The 22,062-nt window shown below is 44.4% G+C and overlaps 1 protein-coding gene across 10 annotated transcripts in view; it reads left to right on the top strand.

Moving 5' to 3' along the window:
* LINGO2 (leucine rich repeat and Ig domain containing 2) overlaps positions 1-22,062 on the top strand; it is a 2,118,418-nt gene that overhangs the window by 489,044 nt on the left and 1,607,312 nt on the right. The window contains exon 1 of one of the 10 annotated variants that reach the window (XM_068234703.1): positions 4,987-5,029. The exons of the other annotated variants lie outside the window; for them this stretch is intronic. The gene's annotated coding sequence lies outside the window, so the exon portion shown is untranslated. Of the gene's footprint in view, positions 1-4,986; positions 5,030-22,062 lie in introns of those variants that run through there. 10 annotated transcript variants of the gene reach the window in all.

Raw genomic sequence — 22,062 nt, 5'->3', positions numbered from 1 at the left:
TCTCCTCATGGGGGAGTCTCTGTTTTGTCTTTATTTTTTTTACAAAAGCATTCCCTGGATAGGATTCTGGCCTCCCTACTCATTGCACACTATTCTGGAAGTTATGTCTCAGCAATTTAAAAACTAACTGCTGTAACTAAGTAACTAAGTGCTTTTGAAAATAAAGAAACCCCGGAAGATCTCCCATGAGGAGTAGGGATACTCTCAACCTGTCAGATATGTCAGATTTATAAAACCCACTAAAATTTCCATAGAAAAAAAGGAATGTATAGTGCTTTTTACTCAAATGTGTGTTAATACATACACATGTATTTTATATTTTACACATTTTCATGATAATGTTCCTTTTATTTGTATAGTTCACTTCTCTTTTGTCTTTCTTCTCTGCTTACCTGGCTGGTGGTGATGCTGGACTGGCTGGCTTGGCTGGTTGTGATGCTGGGCTGGCTGGCCTAGTTGGGGGTGATGCTGAGCTGGCTGACATGGCTGGTGGTGATGCTGGGCTGTCTGACCTGGCTGGTGGTGATGCTGCGCTGACTGGCCTGGCTGGTGGTGATGCTGAGCTGGCTGACCTGGCTGGTGGTGATGCTTGGCTGGCTGGCTGGCCTGGCTGGTGGTGATGCTGGGCTGACTGACCTGGCTGGTGGTGATGCTGGGCTGGCTGGCATGGCTGGTGGTGATGCTGAGCTGGCTGACTTGGCTGGTGGTGATGCTGAGCTGGCTGGCCTGGCTGGTGGTGATGCTGGGCTGGCTGGCCTGGCTGGTGGTGATGCTGGGCTGTCTGATCTGGCTGGTGGTGATGCTGGGCTGTCTGACCTGGCTGGATGGGAAGCTGGGCTGTCTGTCCTGGCTGGTGGTGATGCTGAGCTGTCTGACTTGGCTGGTGGTGGTGATGCTGGGCTGTCTGACCTGGCTGGAGGTGAAGCTGGGCTGTCTGTCCTGGCTGGTGGTGATGCTGAGCTGTCTGACTTGGCTGGTGGTGGTGATGCTGGGCTGTCTGACCTGGCTGGTGGTGATGCTGGGCTGACTGACTTGGCTTTCGGTAATGCTTGGCTGGCTGACATGGCTGGTGGTGATGCTGGGCTGGCTGTCTGACCTGGCTGGTGGTGATGCTGGGCTCTCTGACCTGGCTGGTGGTGATGCTGGGCTGTCTGACCTGGCTGGTGATGATGCTGGGCTGTCTGACCTGGCTGGTGGTGATGCTGGGCTAGCTGATCGGGCTGGTGGTGATGCTGGGCTGGCTGACCTGGCTGGTGGTGATGCTGGGCTGGCTGGCTGACCTGGCTGGTGGTGATGCTGGGCTGTCTGACCTGGCTGGTGATGATGCTGGGCTGTCTGACCTGGCTGGAGGTGATACTGGGCTGGCTGACCTGGCTGGTGGTGATACTGGGCTGGTTGACCTGGCTGGTGGTGATGCTGGGCTGACTAACCTGGCTGGTGGTGATGCTGAGTTGCCTGACCTGTCTGGTGGTGATGCTGGGCTGACTGACTTGGCTTTCGGTAATGCTGGGCTGGCTGACATGGCTGGTGGTGATGCTGGGCTGGCTGGCTGACCTGGCTGGTGGTGATGCTGGGCTGTCTGACCTGGCTGGTGGTGATGCTGAGCTGCTTGACCTGGCTGGTGATGATGCTGGGCTGACTGATCTGGCTGGTGGTGATGCTGGGCTGGCTGACCTGGCTGGTGGCGATGCTGGGCTGTCTGACCTGGCTGGTGGTGATGCTGGGCTGGCTGACCTGGCTAGTGGTGATACTGGGTTGTCTGCCTGACCTGGTTGGTGGTGATACTGGGTTGGCTGACCTGGCTGGTGGTAATGCTGGGCTGACTAACCTGGCTGGTGGTGATGCTGGGCTGACTGACTTGGCTTTTGGTAATGCTGGGCTGGCTGACATGGCTGGTGGTGATGCTGGGTTGGCTGACCTGGCTAGTGGTGATACTGGGTTGTCTGCCTGACCTGGTTGGTGGTGATACTGGGCTGGCTGACCTGGCTGGTGGTAATGCTGAGCTGCCTGACCTGGCTGGTGGTGATGCTGGGCTGACTGACTTGGCTTTTGGTAATGCTGGGCTGGCTGACATGGCTGGTGGTGATGCTGGGCTGGCTGGCTGACCTGGCTGGTGGTGATGCTGGGCTGTCTGACCTGGCTGGTGGTGATGCTGGGCTGACTGATTTGGCTTTCGGTAATGCTGGGCTGGCTGACATGGCTGGTGGTGATGCTGGGCTGGCTGTCTGACCTGGCTGGTGGTGATGCTGGGCTGTCTGACCTGGCTGGTGGTGATGCTGGGCTGTCTGACCTGGCTGGTGGTGATGCTGAGCTGCCTGACCTGGCTGGTGATGATGCTGGGCTGACTGATCTGGCTGGTGGTGATGCTGGGCTGGCTGACCTGGCTGGTGGCGATGCTGGGCTGTCTGACCTGGCTGGTGGTGATGCTGGGCTGGCTGACCTGGCTAGTGGTGATACTGGGCTGTCTGTCTGACCTGGTTGGTGGTGATGCTGGGCTGTCTGACCTGGCTGGTGATGATGCTGGGCTGGCTGACCTGGATGGTGGTGATACTGGGCTGGCTGACCTGGCTGGTGGTGATACTGGGCTGGCTGACCTGGCTGGTGGTGATGCTGGGCTGACTAACTTGGTTGGTGGTGATGCTGAGCTGCCTGACCTGGCTGGTGATGATGCTGGGCTGACTGATCTGGCTGGTGGTGATGCTGGGCTGGCTGACCTGGCTGGTGGCGATGCTGAGCTGTCTGACCTGGTTGGTGGTGATGCTTGGCTGTCTGACCTGGCTGGTGATGATGCTGGGCTGGCTGACCTGGCTGGTGGTGATACTGGGCTGACTAACGTGGCTGGTGGTGATGCTGGGCTAGCTGACCTGGCTGGTGGTGATGCTTAGCTGGCTGGCCTGGCTGGTGGTGATGCTGGGCTGTCTGACCTGGCTGGTGGTGATGCTGGGATGCCTTACCTGGCTGGTGGTGATGTTGGGCTGGCTGGCATGGCTGGTGGTGATGCTGAGCTGGCTGGCCTGGCTGGTGGTGATGTTGGGCTGGCTGGCATGGCTGGTGGTGATGCTGAGCTGGCTGACCTGGCTGGTGGTGATGCTGGGCTGGGCTGGCATGGGTGGTGGTAATGCTGAGCTGGCTGGCCTGGCTGGTGGTGATGCTGGGCTGTCTGTCTTACCTGGCTGGTGGTGATGCTGGGCTGTCTGACCAGGCTGGTGGTGATGCTGGGCTGGCTGACCTGGCTGGTGGTGATGCTGGGCTGTCTGACCTGGCTGGTGGTGATGCTGGGATGCCTGACCTGGCTGGTGGTGATGTTGGGCTGGCTGGCCTGGCTTGTGGTGATGCTGGGCTGGCTAGCCTGGCTGGTGGTGATGCTGGGCTGTCTGTCTTACCTGGCTGGTGGTGATGCTGGGCTAGCTGACCTGGCTGGTGGTGATGCTGGGCTGGCTGACCTGGCTGGTGGTGATGCTGGGCTGGCTAACCTGGCTAATGGTGATGCTGGGCTGGCTGACCTGGCTGGTGGTGATGCTGGGCTGGCTGGCCTGGACTTACTGTAAGACATGAAGCATGTGGTTGACTGCAGCTGCCCTGGAGGAGATTGTGACACTGGGCTGACCCTTGCAGGAGAGGGAGGATCAGGCAAAGGAGGTGGGACAGGTACACTGTGTGAGTCCTCCAGCTCCAGTCTACTGGGTCTGAAACCAGCACCAGAGGCAGAAAAGGTAGTGAGGAGGCAGAGCAGGAGGCTGAGCACACCATGGGATGGGTGGAAAAATGGTGCATCTGTACGCATGGGGGTTGAACTGCTCAAGCTTTCTCCAAACCCCTCCCTTTAGACCAGAAATCCACCCACCCCTCACCAGGTACAACTGATTGGGCAGGGGGCAATGGTGTTTTCAGAGTTTAGGAGCACTCAGGTGCTCAGTAAACTTCATATCAGAAGACATTTACAATTATTCAGCTCTACATGAGCAAAGAGGAACTCCTATAAGCAGAGCCGGATTTGTACTCTTTACCACCCAAGACCACTATCAGCAGCCACCCCCCTTCAGTATAGGTAGCCAGATGACCCCTTCAGTATAGATAGCCACATGACCCTTCCCCTCCCTCCAGTATAGGTAGCCAGATGACCCTTTCCTCCCCATCTCCAGTATAGGTAGCCAGATAACCCTCCCCTCCAAAGTTTAGCCTGGTGAACCCTCCCCCTTCCCTTTAGTTTTTGAAGCCAGATGACCCTCCCCCACTTCCGTCTAGATAACCTGATGATCCCTCTCCCTCCAGTTTAGGTAGCCAGGTGACCCTTCCCCCAGTATTGCCTCCTGCCCACCCACCCTTGATCCTGTGGTTCCCTAGGCCATGGCCTATGTGGCCTTGGCTTGAATCCGGCCCTGCCTATAAGGCAGTGGTTCTGCTTAACCATAAGTTGGCAGGGCATTCTGTATTACAGACAGCTATCTATTTTCAGAAAGCCACTCATAAAGAGAGCCCTCGTTGATTTCTAAGCATAGGTTTTAGTGGAAGCATTTTGTAGAATCATCTGAATGGGGAAAAATATGGAGTTTGTGCATATTTGCATCTCGTGATTATTGAAGTTATTAACTTCAAAATCATCATTTAATAATGGAAATGCCTATTACTTCCTCTTACTTAAGCTAAGCTGGGAACCAATAAACCTAACATTAAAGTATGACCTTCAGGTCGTGACTAATGGATTCTGAAATCTGTTTTTGCTGTAACAAAGTGCCTTTCAGGAGTGTAAAAAAAGCAAGCAAAATCAAACATAAAACTTTTTTCAGTTGTTGATCTCTAAATTGTTGCATAGCTTCCCTGGCAGTCAAGTACATGTCTGAAAGCCAACGGGTCACTTAAGTTCATGTAACATTGACATCTACTTTCAGTCATCGAGGGCTGAAGTCCGTAATGAAATTTCTAAAGCCGGTGAATGTCTAAGAGTCAACACAGGTAGGTTTTGTCTCTGCTAGCTACAACTGCTTGATTTATAGTGGTACAATTAGTGAAAAACAGCTGAAAACAATAAGTAAGTAAGGATTTCTCATATGATAATAAAATAAGATAGTCATGTTTAAAGAGACACTAGAATGCATTTTCAGTTCAGCACACATTTATTTGTGTTATGGTGAGTTGTTTATCTAAAAGTATTTTTTTTCATATGGCATTTTTACAAATGATGTGCTTTATGTTCCATGATTGTATGTGAGATACATGACTGTACATTCTCCCTGTAGTTTTTTAACCACGTCAGCCTATAGTGTTTTTTCACCTGATGCATCTAAGCAATTTTCACCTCCCATTCATTCACCAATAACTTTATCACTAATTATCACAGTGAAATAACCTATATCTTGTTTTTTCCGCCACCAATCAGTCTTTCTTTGGGTGGTACATTTTGCTAAGAAATATTTTATTCTGAATGCATTTTAACAGGAATATTAAGAGAAAAATAATTAATTAAAAATAACTAAAACCCATATATTTTATTCGCCCTTTTGTCCCGGTTATTACACCATTAACATGATGTCCCTATCACATTGTATGGCGCCAATATTTTATTTGGAAGTAAAGGTGCATTTTTTCAGTTTTGCGTCCATCACAATTTACAAGCTTATAATTTAAAACATATTAGTATTATAACCTCTTGCCATGCATATTAAAAAAGTTCAGACCATTAGGTAACTATTTTTTTTATTATTGTAATTTTTTTCTAATTAAAAATGTTATTTGAGTGTTTTTGGGTGTGTGGGAGGCAAACAGTTAATTTTAAATGTAAAAATGTCTATTCGTTAAAAAAATGTATGTAGATGTAGTTTTACTATTTGGCCACAGTCAAAACATTTTTTGCTGTTGCTTCCTGTAAGCGTACTTACAGGAAGTGAAGAGGGGATGCGTAACAGAACAATTGTGGCTTCTCCATAGAAGCCAGCAATCATTCTAGGGGACTTAGATCAATGAATGGGAAGTGCTTTCCCATTCATTGATCTCCAGGCTAATGGGCGGCCCACACATCCCGGCGGCTGTGGCCCTGTGAACCCTGGCGGCTCCATTTTTTCATGGGCATAGCTCCCAGGTCCAGCTTGCATATTTGGACGTAGGAGCTACGCCCTGTGGGCTAAAGTGGTTAATATACAGTAGATAATTATTCACCCTCCCTTGAATTTTTCACATTTTTCATTCTACAAGTATCCTAGTTCTATGTTAAATGCTTGTATTTTTTGCATTATATTTTTAGTATGGTTCAATGCACTTAAATTGGGCTTTGGAACTCACCTGTGAAATTGTGCACCAGTGCCCCACTTCAACTTTCTTTTTATTGGCTAGGAATGGCTCCAGTGCTGGTTGGCTACAGTATAGCCAAGCGGCATTTGTGTATAATAGGTATCTGGGGTTTGGTAGCAGTACAGGGCTCGGCTATGGAGCCACTAAACTACAATAAAGCTGAGTGCCGGCTAAGTAGTCGCCTGGGGATCATTAGCAGCTGGGGATTGGGCTATGGTGGCACCCACCTACAGTATAGCTTAGTGCTGCCTGTATAATCTAGGTACTAAGGATTGGACTGTACTCTGTGTGCTCTCATGCGGTGGCTATGTCTGTTATGAGTGTCTTCATTCAGTGATGTCTTTCTAGTCTGCTCCTTCTGGCAGCCACTCGGATACCTTACCATAATGCAAAGTGCTGGAAGTGATGGGGCTGGCAGTCATTTTTGCAAAGGTGACTGTATGATGTTCATTGTCCAGCATTTTTACTGAGTTTTTCTGGGAAGTGTATTTTTGCAGCAGAACCTAAAGCTCTTCTTTAAACCATAGGTAAATCTATTTTTATTTCAATTTGCAACACTGCAAAATACGAAAACTTCCACACTTATACAGCGTCTTGTACTGTATATTCTGTGTTAGTCATTGTATTTTGCATAATTGTAGAAAGACTGCAAAATAAAAATCAGTCAGCATGGATAACTACCATAACTAATAGTTTATTGCTTTTAGTAAGCCTGAGAAGAGAGAATGGTTAAATAAGAGGAGCGGAATAAAGCATCAACACTGCACAGAAGGCATCCTCTGTTTCTGTAACAAGCAAATAGTGCTGCTGCATCTTATACATCTAATTACAAATTAATGTACAGTAAAATTATGTTTTTTTTAAACTATTAACATGTGGTGATAAAACAATATACAGTCCAGCTCTCTGCACTAGAGGCTACATGACCATTAGCTCCTACCAATTACATATAAAATGATAAATAAAGTAGAGGTCCTAAAATGTACTAGTTTCTGTGGCACAGATCATCATACACCCTGGCTGTCATGTTTTTTTCCTTTTAAACAATGCTCAATGCCTGGCTGTCCTGCTGATCCTCTGCCTCTCATACTTTAAGCCATAGACACTATACAAGCATATACAAGCATGAAGATTAGGTGTTAATGACAAATCTGACAATTAGCTGCATGCTTGTTTCAGGTGTGTGATTTAGACCCGACTGACAGGGGTGTAACTAGAAATCACTGAGCCCCCCTGCAAAAATGTTGATGCTCTACCCCCCGGGGCCCGCTCAGGGCCAATTTGGGGGGCAGGAGGGGTCGCAGCATGAAAATAGAGCATGGCCACCTACATCGGCAGAGAGGGGGGCCAGTCTCCCCCCTCTCACCTCGGGCTCTCCCCTCCTGCAATTATCAGTGGCAGTGGACGACGGCAGGATTACATACCGCCATCCACCACGAAGGACCGATCTCTAAGTGCATAACGTCGCATCCTATTTAAACAGTAAGTAGCGTCCGACACTTAGAGAGCAGAACCACTGGCACGTGGAACACATGGAGGTATGTGTTCCTGCCCGCCGCCAGGAGGGGAGCGTGCTGAGGGGAGAGCCCGGGTTGAGGAAGGCGGGGGGCTGTACCCTCCCCGCTGATGTGCGGCCATGCTCTCTCCTCATGCTGCGACCCATCCTGCCCCCGAAAATGGCCCTGAGCGGGCCTCCCCACGGGTGCAGGGGCTGCAGCCCCTATTGTTACGCCCCTGCTGACTGACTAGAAAGATCAGCAGGAGTGCCAGGCAACTGGTATTATTTAAAAGGAAATAAACATGCCAGCCTCCAAATCCCTGCCACCTCGGATTCCCTTTAACTATAAGGTTCACATATGTATCTAAATCATCAGGATTGATTACAAATGTCTGTTAAAGTAGAAATGTAGCCATACAGTGAAAATGTCATTGCAGGGAGACAGCTTTATACTTACTACATCCTTCAGGACCCACAAGCCATCTGTAACCATTTCCTAAGATACAACTCAACCTCTTTCCAGTAACTATGGTGAAGTGATTGATGGAAAGAAGCCAGTGAACTTGTCTTTCAAGATTGCCACCACATCTCTACCCTTAAGGTCACAGTAGCTGTGGAAAAGTAATAGGTGCATCTTTGATTCTTAGGGCTGCTTCCCATCTTCATTAATAATTCTAATTACACCAGAGCAAAAATGTGTGCATCAACTAAGTGAACCTGACAAATCTGGCTTTGCAAATTTGGCCTATTGGCTAATCACGAGACATTGCTCATGCAAATATGCATTTGCTTTCGCATGCCTAAATATGCAGGGTCAAAAACCAAAACCGCAAAACAATCGCCCTGCGGGAATTAGTTCATGCTACATTAGCACTATCCAGGGGCGCCACGAGGAGGCTTCCCATTGCCCCCATACAACCGGGGGGCTGCGGGGGCCCCTGGCTCTCTCACCGCCTGGAACCCACACAGCGGCACCCCGGAAGGGGAGGCTGGGGGGTGCAGGCGATCTCCCCAGCGTGGCCAGCACCGGGAAGAGGCACCCGCACACACCTCCCAAGATTAAAAACAGGCACTTACCTTAAAGTCCATTGCGTTCTGCTACATGCGCATGACCTGGGCGCGACACATAAGGGGAGGACAGGCGCAAACAGCCTGCTCCAGGGCTCTCACCTCCTAAAACAAGCCATTCACCACTTGTCTCCAAAGGAAAGAAAATGCAATGCTAATTATAACAGAGAGAAAATGTGTGCATCAACCAAGTGAACCTGACAAATCTGCTTCCCATCTTCCCCATGACCCTGTGAAGGGAAGTGGAATGATGTGATAGTTGATTGATAAAGCATTGTGCTGGGTCATTTCTTAGTACTGTCAGCATTGCATCAGAAAGACCATAGTTACTGATCTCAGGAAATGCCACTCTGAAATGAATGCTAGTATATGTGTCCTTTGTTATTTTTAGAGTTAGGCTAAAAATAAACCATAACTAAAAGGAATATATAAAATGCTAACTTTTTTTATTTAAAAAACGGCAATTGCCTGATTGTGATCCTGGACTTTATACTTAGGGAGGGTTCACTTCACACTTATCACAGTGAAAAATGGGCTGTTTGTTTTCTGGTTTTGTCATGTTCCCTTTGACGTTCACGTGCATTTTTTTTTACCACTGAAGTAGATCAATGTGAAATTGCATGTGATATGCAAATATATACTGCAAGAAGTAATTTTGTCATTAAATTTAATTATATGTCCTGCAAATGCATTTTACACATTTAGAAAATGCACATGAAATGTAATAAGTATGAACTCAGCCTTATCCAGTTAAATATCTAGAGCAAGTATGTTACCAGTATTGCCAAAACTATCAGAACACTGGACTTAATTCTGCATCAGTGATTCAAAGGTTATTAAGATAGAGGAAAAACACAATGGCCAGACCAAAAGCATCCTAAAAAGGCTGTCAACTGTGACATCAGTTTATACATTTCTTGCATGTATGAAATTCAGGTAGCTAGAAGTGCTCATGGACAACCTTTGTTTTTTCAATTTGCTTTGTAACAGTTTAATAATAATTTTCTCACATACATTACTTTTTTTATGATGGAAATCTTCTACATCTAACCACAATAAATCTTAACCACTTACATTAGAAGAAATGTTTTTAGTTAGCAGTTGGAAGACATCAATGGATGACCAGAAACCACCCAGTTAGCTGCATATGGCAGTGTGATGCAGTATGAATCACCACTTTATGATGGAGGCAACGAGGCAAAAAATTACCAGTACCGGCAGTTAGGTAAACAGAAACAGATTCAAAGAGTAATTCAACTTGCGTTATAAAATTGCCATAGATAAAGATTGATACCGCACAAGTATTTTTGCAGTTACTCTTCCTTGCAACCTTGGCAACAGTACTCAGAATCACTTTCTGGAAATTACCATCTCCCATTTAGCTGCACAGGGCTTTGACCTTTATTACTGATGTTTAACATCTAGACTAATCCTTTGACTTAACATCCCAATTTGGTAGTTTATGTTAGAGGTACACTGGAGTTGCTGTGTTCTTAATCATGTATGTTACTTATCTTTGTACTATATTGTAATATAATAAAGTTAAACAGAAAAGGGAAATTTCCCTTTGACACTAATGCTTATATGCCAGAGATTTATATTTTGGAGAAATAAAAATTCCAGTGGAATGCTTATGAGCCTAATTAATTACATCTAGCTTCTTAACATCTTTCACTCTGACAAGGTACTGTACAAGTACATTATTTTTTGGTGTTTTTGTGTATTTGCTGATTTTTTTTTCCTGATTTCTTACTTACGCATCAACAATTTAGTCAAAAACAATAAGCAGATATGATACACAAAACATGATTCTAGCCCACAGCAAAACATTTTCTAGAATGAAAAATAAGTAAAGCATAAACTGTAGAAAATCTTTCATTATAATTATATAAAGAACATGAAACAGGTGTTAAAAATGGATTATAGCAAAATGCAAAAAAGCCCTATGCAATCCTGTTGTGTATTCATTAACCACTTCACCACTGAGGGGTTTTACCCCCTGACCACCAGAGCAATTTTCACCTTTCAGCGCTCCTTCCATTCATTCGTCTATAACTTTATTATTACTTATCGCAATGAAATGAACTATATCTTGTTTTTTTCGCCACCAATTAGGCTTTCTTTAGGTGGGACATTATGCCAAGAATTATTTTTTTCTAAATGTGTTTTAATGGGAAAATAGGAAAAATGTGGGGGAAAAAATAATTATTTTTCAGTTTTCGGCCATTATAGTTTTTAAATAATGCATGCTACTGTAATTAAAACCCATGAAACGTATTTGCCCTTTTGTCCCGGTTATAAAACCATTTAAATTATGTCCCTATCACAATGTTTGGCGCCAATATTTTATTTGGAAATAAAGGTGCATTTTTTTCAGTTTTGCGTCCATCCCTAATTACAAGCCCATAGTTTATAAAGTAACAGTGTTATCCCCTTTTGACATAAATATTTAAAAAGTTCAGTCCCTAAGGTAACTATTTATGTATTTTTTTTAATTGTAAATTTTTTAATTTTTTTTTAATTACAAAAAAAAAAAAAATGGGGAGTGTGGGAGGTAATGAGTTAATTTTATGTGTTAAAAGTCATTTATTTGTATGTTAAAAAATGTTAGGGTGTAGTTTACTATTTGGCCACAAGATGGCCACAGTTACTTTTTGTTTTAATGCGACCTCCAAGCTTCCTTCCGGAAGCTTGGAGGAAGTATAATGAGCATGGACACGTGAGTTTTTTCTCACAATGATCGCGCTGCCCATAGGAGAGCAGCTGATCATTGCGGGGCTTAGATCAACGAACGGGAATGGATTTTCCCGTTCATTGATCTCTGGGCGAGCGGGCGGCGGCGGTTTTACTAGCGGCGGGCGGCGTGTTTACGAGCGGGAGCGCGGGCAGCGTCGGGAACGCGGAAAGTACGTGTTTCTCCGTCCCTGGTTTTTAAAGGATGGAAAAAGGGGCGGAGAAATACGTACGCGCGGGGGTAAAGTGGTTAAAGAATGTGTGTGTGCAATTTAAATTCAGCTAATGTAAGTCTCTGAGTTTATCTTGATATAAACCTTGTATGATCCAAAGCATTGTCTGCACTTACATTGAGAAGGGGGTATGGGGATCTGCATCATGATTAGCAAGGCTCTTTTAAACATGTGACATTTGCTGTTATTTTGACAGCATCAATTTGGTTCCAGAGGAAATATATTGTGCTGATCTTTCAAGCTGCCCCATCAGTTGGGGAGTTGATTTGCTGTGTTTTGTGACTGGAATATTCAGAACAGTTCAAAATGGCGCAATACACGTCCTGGTGAAAAGGGTGCCCAAAAGAAAGCCAAAGCTACCCGCTGTGCAAACTGCATCTGTGTAAATGCTGGTGGAGGAGGCCTTTAGTGTTAGAAATTGGTGGAGGATCTTTAGTGTTAGGATTTTTTTTTGGGGGGGGGGTTAAGATAAAGCACAACCAGGGGGGGGGGTCTTAGGGTTAGGCACCACCAGGGAGGGGTCTTATGCTGGGAATCATGGGTGTTGCTAGCCCTATTTTATGGGGGCCTGTGCCCCCAAAATGTCCTGTGATGCCCCCAATCTATTTAAAGGGGTACCCCACCGCTAGGATCTGGAGGGGTTGCAGCATGAGGGGAGAGCTTGGTAGCACATCGGTGGGGAGGGGGGATGGTCCCCCCCTCACCTCAGGCTCTCCCCTCTGCGCTCCCCTCCAGCATTGAATAGTGGGTATGCAGGTGGCGGGGCAGCGGCAGATACATACCTTCCTCGTGTTCCATGGATATTCCTCTCTCTAGCTTCTGATGCGACTTCTTGTATAAACAGGAAGTAGCGTCAGACACTAGAGAGAGAAACATCAGCGCTAGAGTGCAAGGAAGGTATGTATCTGCTGCTGCCCCACCGCCTGCATACCCACTATTCAATGCTGGAGGGGAGCGCAGAGGGGAGAGCCCAAAGTTAGGGAGGCGGGGACCATCCCCCCTCCCCACCTATGTGCTACCAAGCTCTCCCCTCATTCTGCGACCCCTCCAGCCCCCAAAAACGGCCCTGAGTGGGCCCAGGGGAAGAGGACCCGTTCAGAATGTCTGCAGGGGGAGGCGATTCCTAGTTACACCCCTGGCTGTCAAGGTAAGGTGGGCACCTGTCACTACCTAACTGGGGGTCCCTGTCACTACCTAACCTGGGGGGCACCTGTCACTCACTACCTAACCTGGGGTGCACCTGTCACTCACTACCTAACTTGGGGTCCCTTTCACTACCTCACCTGGGGGGCGCCTGTCACTCACTACCTAACCTGGGGGTCCCTGTCACTCACTACCTAACTGAGGGTCCCTGTCACTACCTAACCTGGGGGCGCCTGTCACTCACTACCTAACCTGGGGGGCGCCTGTCACTCACTACCTAACCTGAGGGCCTCGGTCACTCACTACCTAACCTGGGGGGCACCTATCACTCACTACCTAACCTGGGGGTCCCTGTCACTCACTACCTAACTGGGGGTCCCTGTCACTACCTAACCTGGGGGGTGCCCGTCACTCACTACCTAACCTGGGGGGTGCCTGTCACTCACTACCTAACCTGGGGGATGCCTGTCACTCACTACCTAACCTGGGGGATGCCTGTCACTCACTACCTAACCTGGGGGGTGCCTGTCACTCACTACCTAACCTGTGGGTCCCTGTCACTCACTACCTAACCTGGGGGTCCCTGTCACTCACTACCTAAACTGGGGGCTCCTGTCTCTACCTAAACTGGGGGCTCCTGTCACTACATACACTGGGGGGTCCCTGTCAATACCTGAACTGGGGGGCTCCTGTCACTAAATGAGCTGGGGGACTCCTGTCACTACCTGAACTGGGGTGCTCCTGTCACTACCTAAACTGGGGGACTCCTGGCACTCCCTTAACTAGGGGGGACCTGTCACTACCTAAACTATCCAGGCCAGCCAGCCCAGCATCACCCCCAGCCAACCAGCCCAGAATCACTGTCAAAAAGGCCACAGCATCACCACCAGCCAGGCCAGCATTTACTTCAACCAGCCAAGCACAGCCCAGAATTATCACCAGCCAGGTCACAGCATCACCGCCAGCCAACCCAGCCACAGCATCGGCCACAGCATCACCGCCAGCCAACCCGGCCACAGCATTACCGCCAGCCAGGCCACAGCATCACTGCCAGGCCTTTCAGCCCACACATCATCCCCAATCCAGCCAAAAACAGTATTGCCAGGCACAGCAACCAGTAGAGGAGAAGCCAGGTGAGAGGTGTCTACCATGTTAAGGGGGCATTCTGCCTATTTATGTGAAATGCTGTCTATTTATGTGCCTCATTACTGCTGAATTTGTCTTGTTGGGGGCCTCAAGATTGCTGAATTTGTCTTGTTGGGGGCCTCATGATTTGTTGGGGGCCTCATGATTGCTGAATGTGTCCTGTTGGGGGCCTCATGATTGCTGAATTTGTCTTGATAGGGGCCTCATGATTGCTGAATTTGTCTTGATAGGGGCCTCATGATTGCTGAATTTGTGTTATTGGGGGTCACATGATTGCTAACTGCGAGACTATGGGAAAAGCTGAATGATCATCATATGAGACAAAAGCATTAAACCTACTATTTTTAGCTTTTTAATACAGAAAATAAAACTGGGAGGTTCTAAAAAAAGAATACATTTTTTTTCTGCACAGTTTATTTTTAACTTGGATTTTCCATAATGTTCATGTATGAGTTAATACAGTTGTACAGTATTTAGTTTAAATAGCTGTTGCCACTTTGCGATAGATAAGTGACTTTTGGGTTGCAGTTTGGGTACTCGGCCTTCAAAAGGTTCGCCACCACTGTCCTAATCTAATGTCCCACCATTGCTAGGTTCATGTAAATGTGTCTCCACCCATGAACACACCCACATTCTGGTCCATGGCCACCCCCATTTTTCGTCGGGCGCGTGTAGCGCACCGCACAACATAACCCTCATATTTTTGGGTGTGCTAGCTGCAGTGTGCTGATCTCTGCTGCCTACAGTATGTACAGTATAAGCTGTTCTCTAGTGCCTGCACTGTGTGCTGATCTTCCTCCAGTGTGTACAGTGTAAGGTGTTACTCTGTGCCTTTACTGAATTTAAACCAGCTGTATTGTATGCTGATCCCTGCTACTTTCAGTATGTACAGTATTAGCTGTAAAACCTGGTACACACATACAATTTTGATTAGCCAATTTTAGCTCTGTTCATCAAATGCATTGTCTGTTGGCCCACTTACTGCATAGGGGTGGTAAAATTGGTCAGTGATTTACCAATCAAAATTGTATGTGCATATACATCTTTGATCTATGTCTATACTGATTGTAAATTATCTAAATAAAGGACAGGTGGCTCCATCCAATATTGTGATGGGCAGGCCCGTTATCTGTAGCTTACATCACTGCTAAGTTCATGTACATTTGGCCCCACCCATGGCCATGCCCACTCACTGTATGGCCATGCCCATTTTTTTTGCCGTGGCGTGCATACACCCCCCGCCTAGTGCCCACAGGTGCCCCCGATCTCCAAGGACCCTAGGAATGTCCCTGCTGGGAATACACGGCTCGATTCTGAGCCATTTAGATGGCTCGATAGATAATTTCCGACATGTCCAATCTCCCGCCTGATCGTTTCCGCGCTTAATTCTGCATTGAACACAATGGAAAAAGATAAGAAAAACGAGCGGAAGATAAGAGAATCGCTTACGGAATCGAGCGGGGAATCGAGCGGGCTGGAGAATTGATCAACAAAATCGAGCCTTGTATGCCCAGCATTAGGGTTAGGCACCACCAAAGCGGTAGGGTTAGGCACCACCGGGAACACTCTTAGGGTTATGCACTACCAGGGGGATGTCATGACCATGGTCCTAACACTTGCTGTCTGTGAACCTCATTGCATTGTAGGAAATAATGTGTTTTTGCAACTGCCAAGCAAGTAATATCTCCCTCTCTGCATAAATCTCCTTAACCAGTTCACCCCCATGAGTTTTTACCCTAACGGACCAAAGCAATTTTCACATGTCAGTGTTCCTACCTTTTATTCCCTAATAACTTTATTACTACTTATCACAACAAAATGATCTATACCTCATTTTTTTCACCACCAATTAGGCTTTCTTTGGGTAGTACATTTTGCTAAGATTTTTTTTATTCTAAATGCGTTTTAATAGGAAAATTAATAAAATAATGGAAAAAATTAATTATTTCTCTGTTTTCTGCCATTATAGTTTGAAAATTAAACATTCTCCTGTGTATACAAACAACACATTTTATGTGCCCAGTTGTCCTGATTATTAAACTGTTTAAAGTATGTCCCTATCACAATGTATGGTGACAGTATATTATTTGGAAATATAGGTGTTATTTTTCTTTTTTTTTTTGGTCGGTCCATAATGACAAGCCCCTATCTGATAAAGTAAAAATAATTTTCCTTCATAAAACAGATTAAAAAAGCTGAGTCCCTAAGGCAACTATTTATGTACTATTTATGTATTTTTTTTATTTTTTTTTACAAGTGTTTTTTTTTTTGGGGGGGGGGGGCTTTCGAAGTGTAAGTTATTATTTTATTAAAGCGGAATATAACCCAGCATTTCATCTTTGTTCTACAACATTATTTACAGCATATTATATGCAACCAGCATTTTTTTTTTACTAGACCAGCATTCAAAGGGTTACACACAGAGCTTGAAAGTTCAGTGCAGTGAAATGTGGACGCATCCGAAGTTGTAGATTATGTTATCTTTTGTTTACTTAAATGTATCAAGTGAGGAATGTGACACATTCTCTGACTACGGAGAAGCAGCTCCACACGGACAGAGAGTCAAAGCATGTCTGCCTTCAATACATAATGAATAAAACAAATTATTAATACAATGCAAAGCCAGCTCACAAAGCAAACAACTGTACTTTTGGGAACCTATAATTTCTAAATGAATAATAATACTTATGCACAAATGCAAATATGATAACCGTATGGCATATAAAAAGTAGGAAAACATGTTTTTATTGAATATTATGTCAGGGTTTTAAACCGCTTTAAAGCAGTTATCAGGAGAAAATTAAGAAAATAAGTACTACTTACCCAGGGCTTCCTCCAGCTTTCAGCATGTCCTCCACAGCAGCTCTGCAGTCAGCCATTCACCACAGCTGACTGCACCTGTGCAGTCCGCTCCAGTCCACGTGGCGGTGATTGACAGCACTGCTCGCACAGTGCTGCGCGTACCGGCCGACCTGGAGGTTGGCGTGACGTCATCACCGGGGATCGGGACGGAGCTGCGGCGAATTGCTGACTGCAGAGCTGGGGCGAGGGACATGCTGGGAGCTTGGGGCTGGAGGAAGCCCCGGGTAAGTAGCACTTATTTTCTTAATTTTCTCCTGATAACTCCTTTAATATTGTGTATGTACGTATGTGCCTGTATGTGTAATTTTACTTTTTGGCCACAAGATGGGGATAGTAAACACTTTCCCAGTTTATAGGAAGCGTTCACTTTTTTTTTTACATTAAACTAGCTGTGACTGTTTCCTGTTTTATAAATGGACATGGGCGCTGATCGCGGTCACGTCCATTCATTCCAGGCATTGCGATTGGGAAGAGCACCGCTCGGTCCTCTTCCCCAATCATGGAACACGGATTCCCGATGGAAACGGTGGTGGGAGCGGCACGCACATGTGCAGAGTGGCGGCGGGAACGATTAACTTATGAAAACGTCCTGTTAACTGGCTCAAACAGGACGTTTTGACAACTTAATTTGTCACTAACTGGTTAAATGAAGATTTTGTATAAATCACCTGGCAGAACTAAAGATGTGTTAACCAGTGTTAAATTTCAGAGTGTAAATCAGGGTGAGTAAATATTTTACACTGTCCAAACGCTCACTAAATAATCTATAAATAAATATTGTAAAAAATAACCAATTTTATTTATTATGTTATTTTCACTACAGTTCCTCTTTAAATCAATAACCTCCCCATCTAACTGCCACAAGGCAGGGATAGTGATTAATTTAATCAGTGACCGCTTGATATGTATCACCAAGAGGCTGATTATGAATAAAGATGAACTGCCAAAATTTGCTAAATTGCCTTGTAGCAAAAATTATGCTTTTAACATTGTTGAAATGTTTACCAAAATAAATACTAAACTATTACATAGTTACATAGTTATTTGGGTTGAAAAAAGACATACATCCATCAAGTTCAACCAGAAAACAAAGTGCAACACCAGCCTGCTCCCTCACATATCCCTGTTGATCCAGAGGAAGGCAAAAAACCCTTCCAAGGCATGGTCAAATTTGCACCAAAAGGGAAAAAATTCCTTCCTGACTCCAGGGGCCATATGCAATTCACTTTTTCACCTAAGTTTTCACCTAGGAGATAATTTTTCATCTTTGATTTAAAATAACTTTCCAGCACTTTTCAACTAAAAAAAGTATCAAAAAGTAGGTGAGAATGTACTATCAAAATTATATTGAGTATTTTCTTGCTTTCTGATGGCTTAAATTGCATTTTATTGACAAATTTAAAAATATCTTCTAGGAGAAAACTCAGGTGAAAAAGTGAATTGCATATGTCCCAAGATGTAGAGTTGAGCCGAAATTTTCGTAATTTCGCATTACTATAATTACGCATGCGAAATTTGCGATTACGATGTGAAATTAGCGTAGCGAAATTGCCATTAAAATCGTAATTGAAAATACCGTAAGCGTAATTTTCAACGCGAAATTTCGCGTTTCATTCATGCCGTAATTTCGCATTAAACGCTACCGTAATTTCGCATTAAACCGTAACGCTCCGTATAATATAAAAAAGCCGCCGACTTCAAGGGTTAATAGCAAAGCCCCCTTAAATGCTAAGAGCCTCAAATTTGGAGAATGTATTAAGGAGATCAGGAGGAATAAGAGGAAAATTTTTTTTTTCAAAAAGACCTTATAGTTTTTGAGAAAATCGATGTTAAAGTTTCAAAGTAAAAATGTATACATTTAAAAACCCGCCGACTTTAACGGTTAATAGCAAAGCCTGCTTAAAGTTTAGGAACACCAAATTCCTAGGGTAAATTAAGGGGATCAGTGGGAATAAGAGGAACATTTTTTTTTTTCAAAAAGACCTTATAGTTTTTGAGAAAATCGATTTTTAAGTTTCAAGGGCAAAAATGTCTTTTAAATGCGGAAAATGTCAGGTTTTTTGCGCAGGTAACAATAATGTATTATTTTCATAGATTCCCCCAAGTGGGAAGAGTTTTACTTACTTCGTTCTGAGTGTGGGAAATATAAAAAAAAAACGACGTGGGGTCCCCCCTCCCAGACCTCTTTAACCCCTTGTCCCCCATGCAGGCTGGGATAGCCAGAATGCGGAGCACCGGCCGCGTGGGGCTCCGCACCCTGACTATACCAGCCCGCATGGTCCATGGATTGGGGGGTCTCGGAAGGGGAGGGGCAGCCAAGCTTTCCCCTCCCCCTCCGAGCCCTTGTCCAATCCAAGGACAAGGGGCTCTTCTCCACCTCCGATGGGCGGTGGAGGTGGAGGCCGCGATTTCCTGGGTGGGGGGTTCATGGTGGAATCTGGGAGTCCCCTTTAAAAAGGGGTCCCCCAGATGCCCACCCCCCTCCCAGGAGAAATAAGTATAGAGGTACTTGTACCCCTTACCCATTTCCTTTAAGACTTAAAAGTAAATAAACACACAAACACATAGAAAAAGTATTTTAATTGAACAAAAAACATAACCACGAAAAAAGTCCTTTAATATTCTTAATTAACCATTAATACTTACCTGTCCCTTTAAATAAATGATCCCACGCAATATCCTCGGAAATGTTCTATCAGTTACAATGTAACAAAGTTATTACAATGTAACAACTTTGTTACATTGTAACTACGCCGCACCCGACGTCACTCGCCGCTCACCAGCCGCATACGCGTCTGCGCTGCACGGACCCGACAGAGCTCTGAGCTATATAGCTCAGAGCTCTCTAAGCATCTTTGTATTTGGGCTCCAAGGAGCCCCATTGGTCCTTAGCAGACCAATGGGGTTCCTTCTGATTTGAAGGACAATTTTGTTTAATCTGCAAAAATAGCAACATTGCTTTCTACTGCATCTACTAGGTCATTAATAAATAAATTGAAGAGCACTGGACCCAGTACTGACCCCTGTTGGACCCAACTGCTAACAGTCACCCATTTTGAGTATGATCTACTGACCACAACTCTTTGTTTTCTGTCCATTAGCCAGTTCCCTAGCCATGCATATTGAAGGCGAAGAATACTCAAAAGTCAAGAATATGGATATTTTTGTAAAAATGGGCAGTTTTGTAAAAATGCAGTTTCTGGTAAACCATTGGCTACACATTCTGCAAAAAAATGTCAATTTTGGGGGGCAAAACACAAAAAAAGCATTTATAGAAAATTCTCTGGCTTTGTAAAAATATGCAACTTTTATGAGCTTACTAGCAGGGCAAAAACAGAAATATTTGTGCATTGCTAATTGCATTGCAATTGCATGTTTCTCTCTGCAACTTTGGGTTAGTTAAATAAAGCTGGAGAAAAAAGAAGGACTGGAAAATCCCAGTAAACCTGAGGGTTTCTATTTGTGTATGGTGACAATATATTATTTGGAAATATAGGTGTTATTTTTCTTCTTTTTTTTTGATCGGTCCATAATTACAAGCCCCTATGTGATAAAGTAAAAGTAATTTTCCTTCATAAAACATAGATTAAAAAAGCTGAGTCCCTAAGGCAACTATTTATGTATTTTTTTTTATTTTTTTTACAAGTGTTTGTCTGATATTAGATTGCAAAAGTCTGCCGATCCCACCTGGCTCATACCCATAACAGAATCTAAGTAAGTTACATAGTTGGGTTGAAAGGTTAGTGAAAGGTTAATTAGGTTGGTGAAAGCTTAATTAATTAATTAATTGGTGTGCTGTTAAAATGTGTTGCACCAACAGTAATAACTGTTTTTATAAATCCCATCTGTCACGTGAAATATATCCAGAAATGTCATTGGAAAGATGGGATTACCAGTCGCTTAAATTAAAAATGGTCATGTATCTCCATAGAAAATGTATGATAAATGTAATAGAATCTAGGACTTATAGTTGTATTCCCTCCAGCCTAGTGGATTGGGACCTTACTAGGAACCTGCTTGGTCTTTATTAACCTTATTTTGCTTTTTGGCCACTGCTGACTCCCTTCACTACTATTTCTGGTATAATTTTTTGACAGTGTGGTCAACCACTTGTTGTAATTTGTTGCAACCTTGTCACATTATCTCTGTATGTTTTAATTGACGTTAACAACATACTGTTGGTTGCTCTTGTTTGTAGTAGATGCTTTTGGATTGCTTACTTTTCTGTGGGTGTCTTCACATTTCTGGTCAACTGTATTCTCTTGACTAATTTGACTGGTTTGTTAACTCTTTGTTGTTGTCTTAATAAACAAAGTTCTTGATTCTATCTAACTATCACAGATTGCCCTCGATGAAATTTTATAAAGCAACATGCATCTTTGATTTAGCAATTACATTTTGTATGCTTTGCTTTGTACATTTCTGAATGCAATGTTTTATTTTACTCTGCATTTGAAGTGTTTTCTGATGTTAGACTTACAATGTGTGTTTGTTTTTACTGTGCATATGAACTCTCATCAAGGTGACTGTGACCTAGCCCTAGTCAAGTCCAAAACTGATGAAATATATGCAAATTAAACATTAAAACATTTTATTTTTACTGCATTCGTCTCTGCCAATGTAATTTATATGATTTATTTTTCTACTATATACACTTATACGTATGCTGCTTATGAGTTACATTCTAGTACTGATTCATAAAATAAGGCTTTCTCATAACAACCAATTAGATTCCAGATATGGCTTTTCTAGTGCACACTGGAGAATAAAACAAATGAGAGTGAACTTCTTTGCCTTTCATTTGTTTTCATCAGATTTACTGGATGGAGGTTTCACAGAACTTAGTAGAGTGCCTCAATTCACATTTGGAATTGTAGAATTTATTACAAAGGATTTCTTGATATATCCTTTTTTTCTTTTTGCCTCAGTGGAAATGAACAAGTCATGATTTGCAGAATATAATGAAAGAGCTGAACATAAATTAAAAGAAAATAGGTACCATGAATTCCACAAATCTACTAAATAATCCATAGTGTGGTAGATTGAAGTTGTATAGTCCATTAAACCTAATTCAGGTTACTCAATGTTTTTGCA

Source organism: Hyperolius riggenbachi, chromosome 1, assembly GCF_040937935.1.
Source record: "Hyperolius riggenbachi isolate aHypRig1 chromosome 1, aHypRig1.pri, whole genome shotgun sequence".
NCBI classification, from domain to species: Eukaryota; Metazoa; Chordata; class Amphibia; order Anura; family Hyperoliidae; genus Hyperolius; species Hyperolius riggenbachi.
The sequence above is the reverse complement of the archived record's forward strand: the minus strand, read 5'-3'. Positions and strand labels throughout refer to the sequence as shown.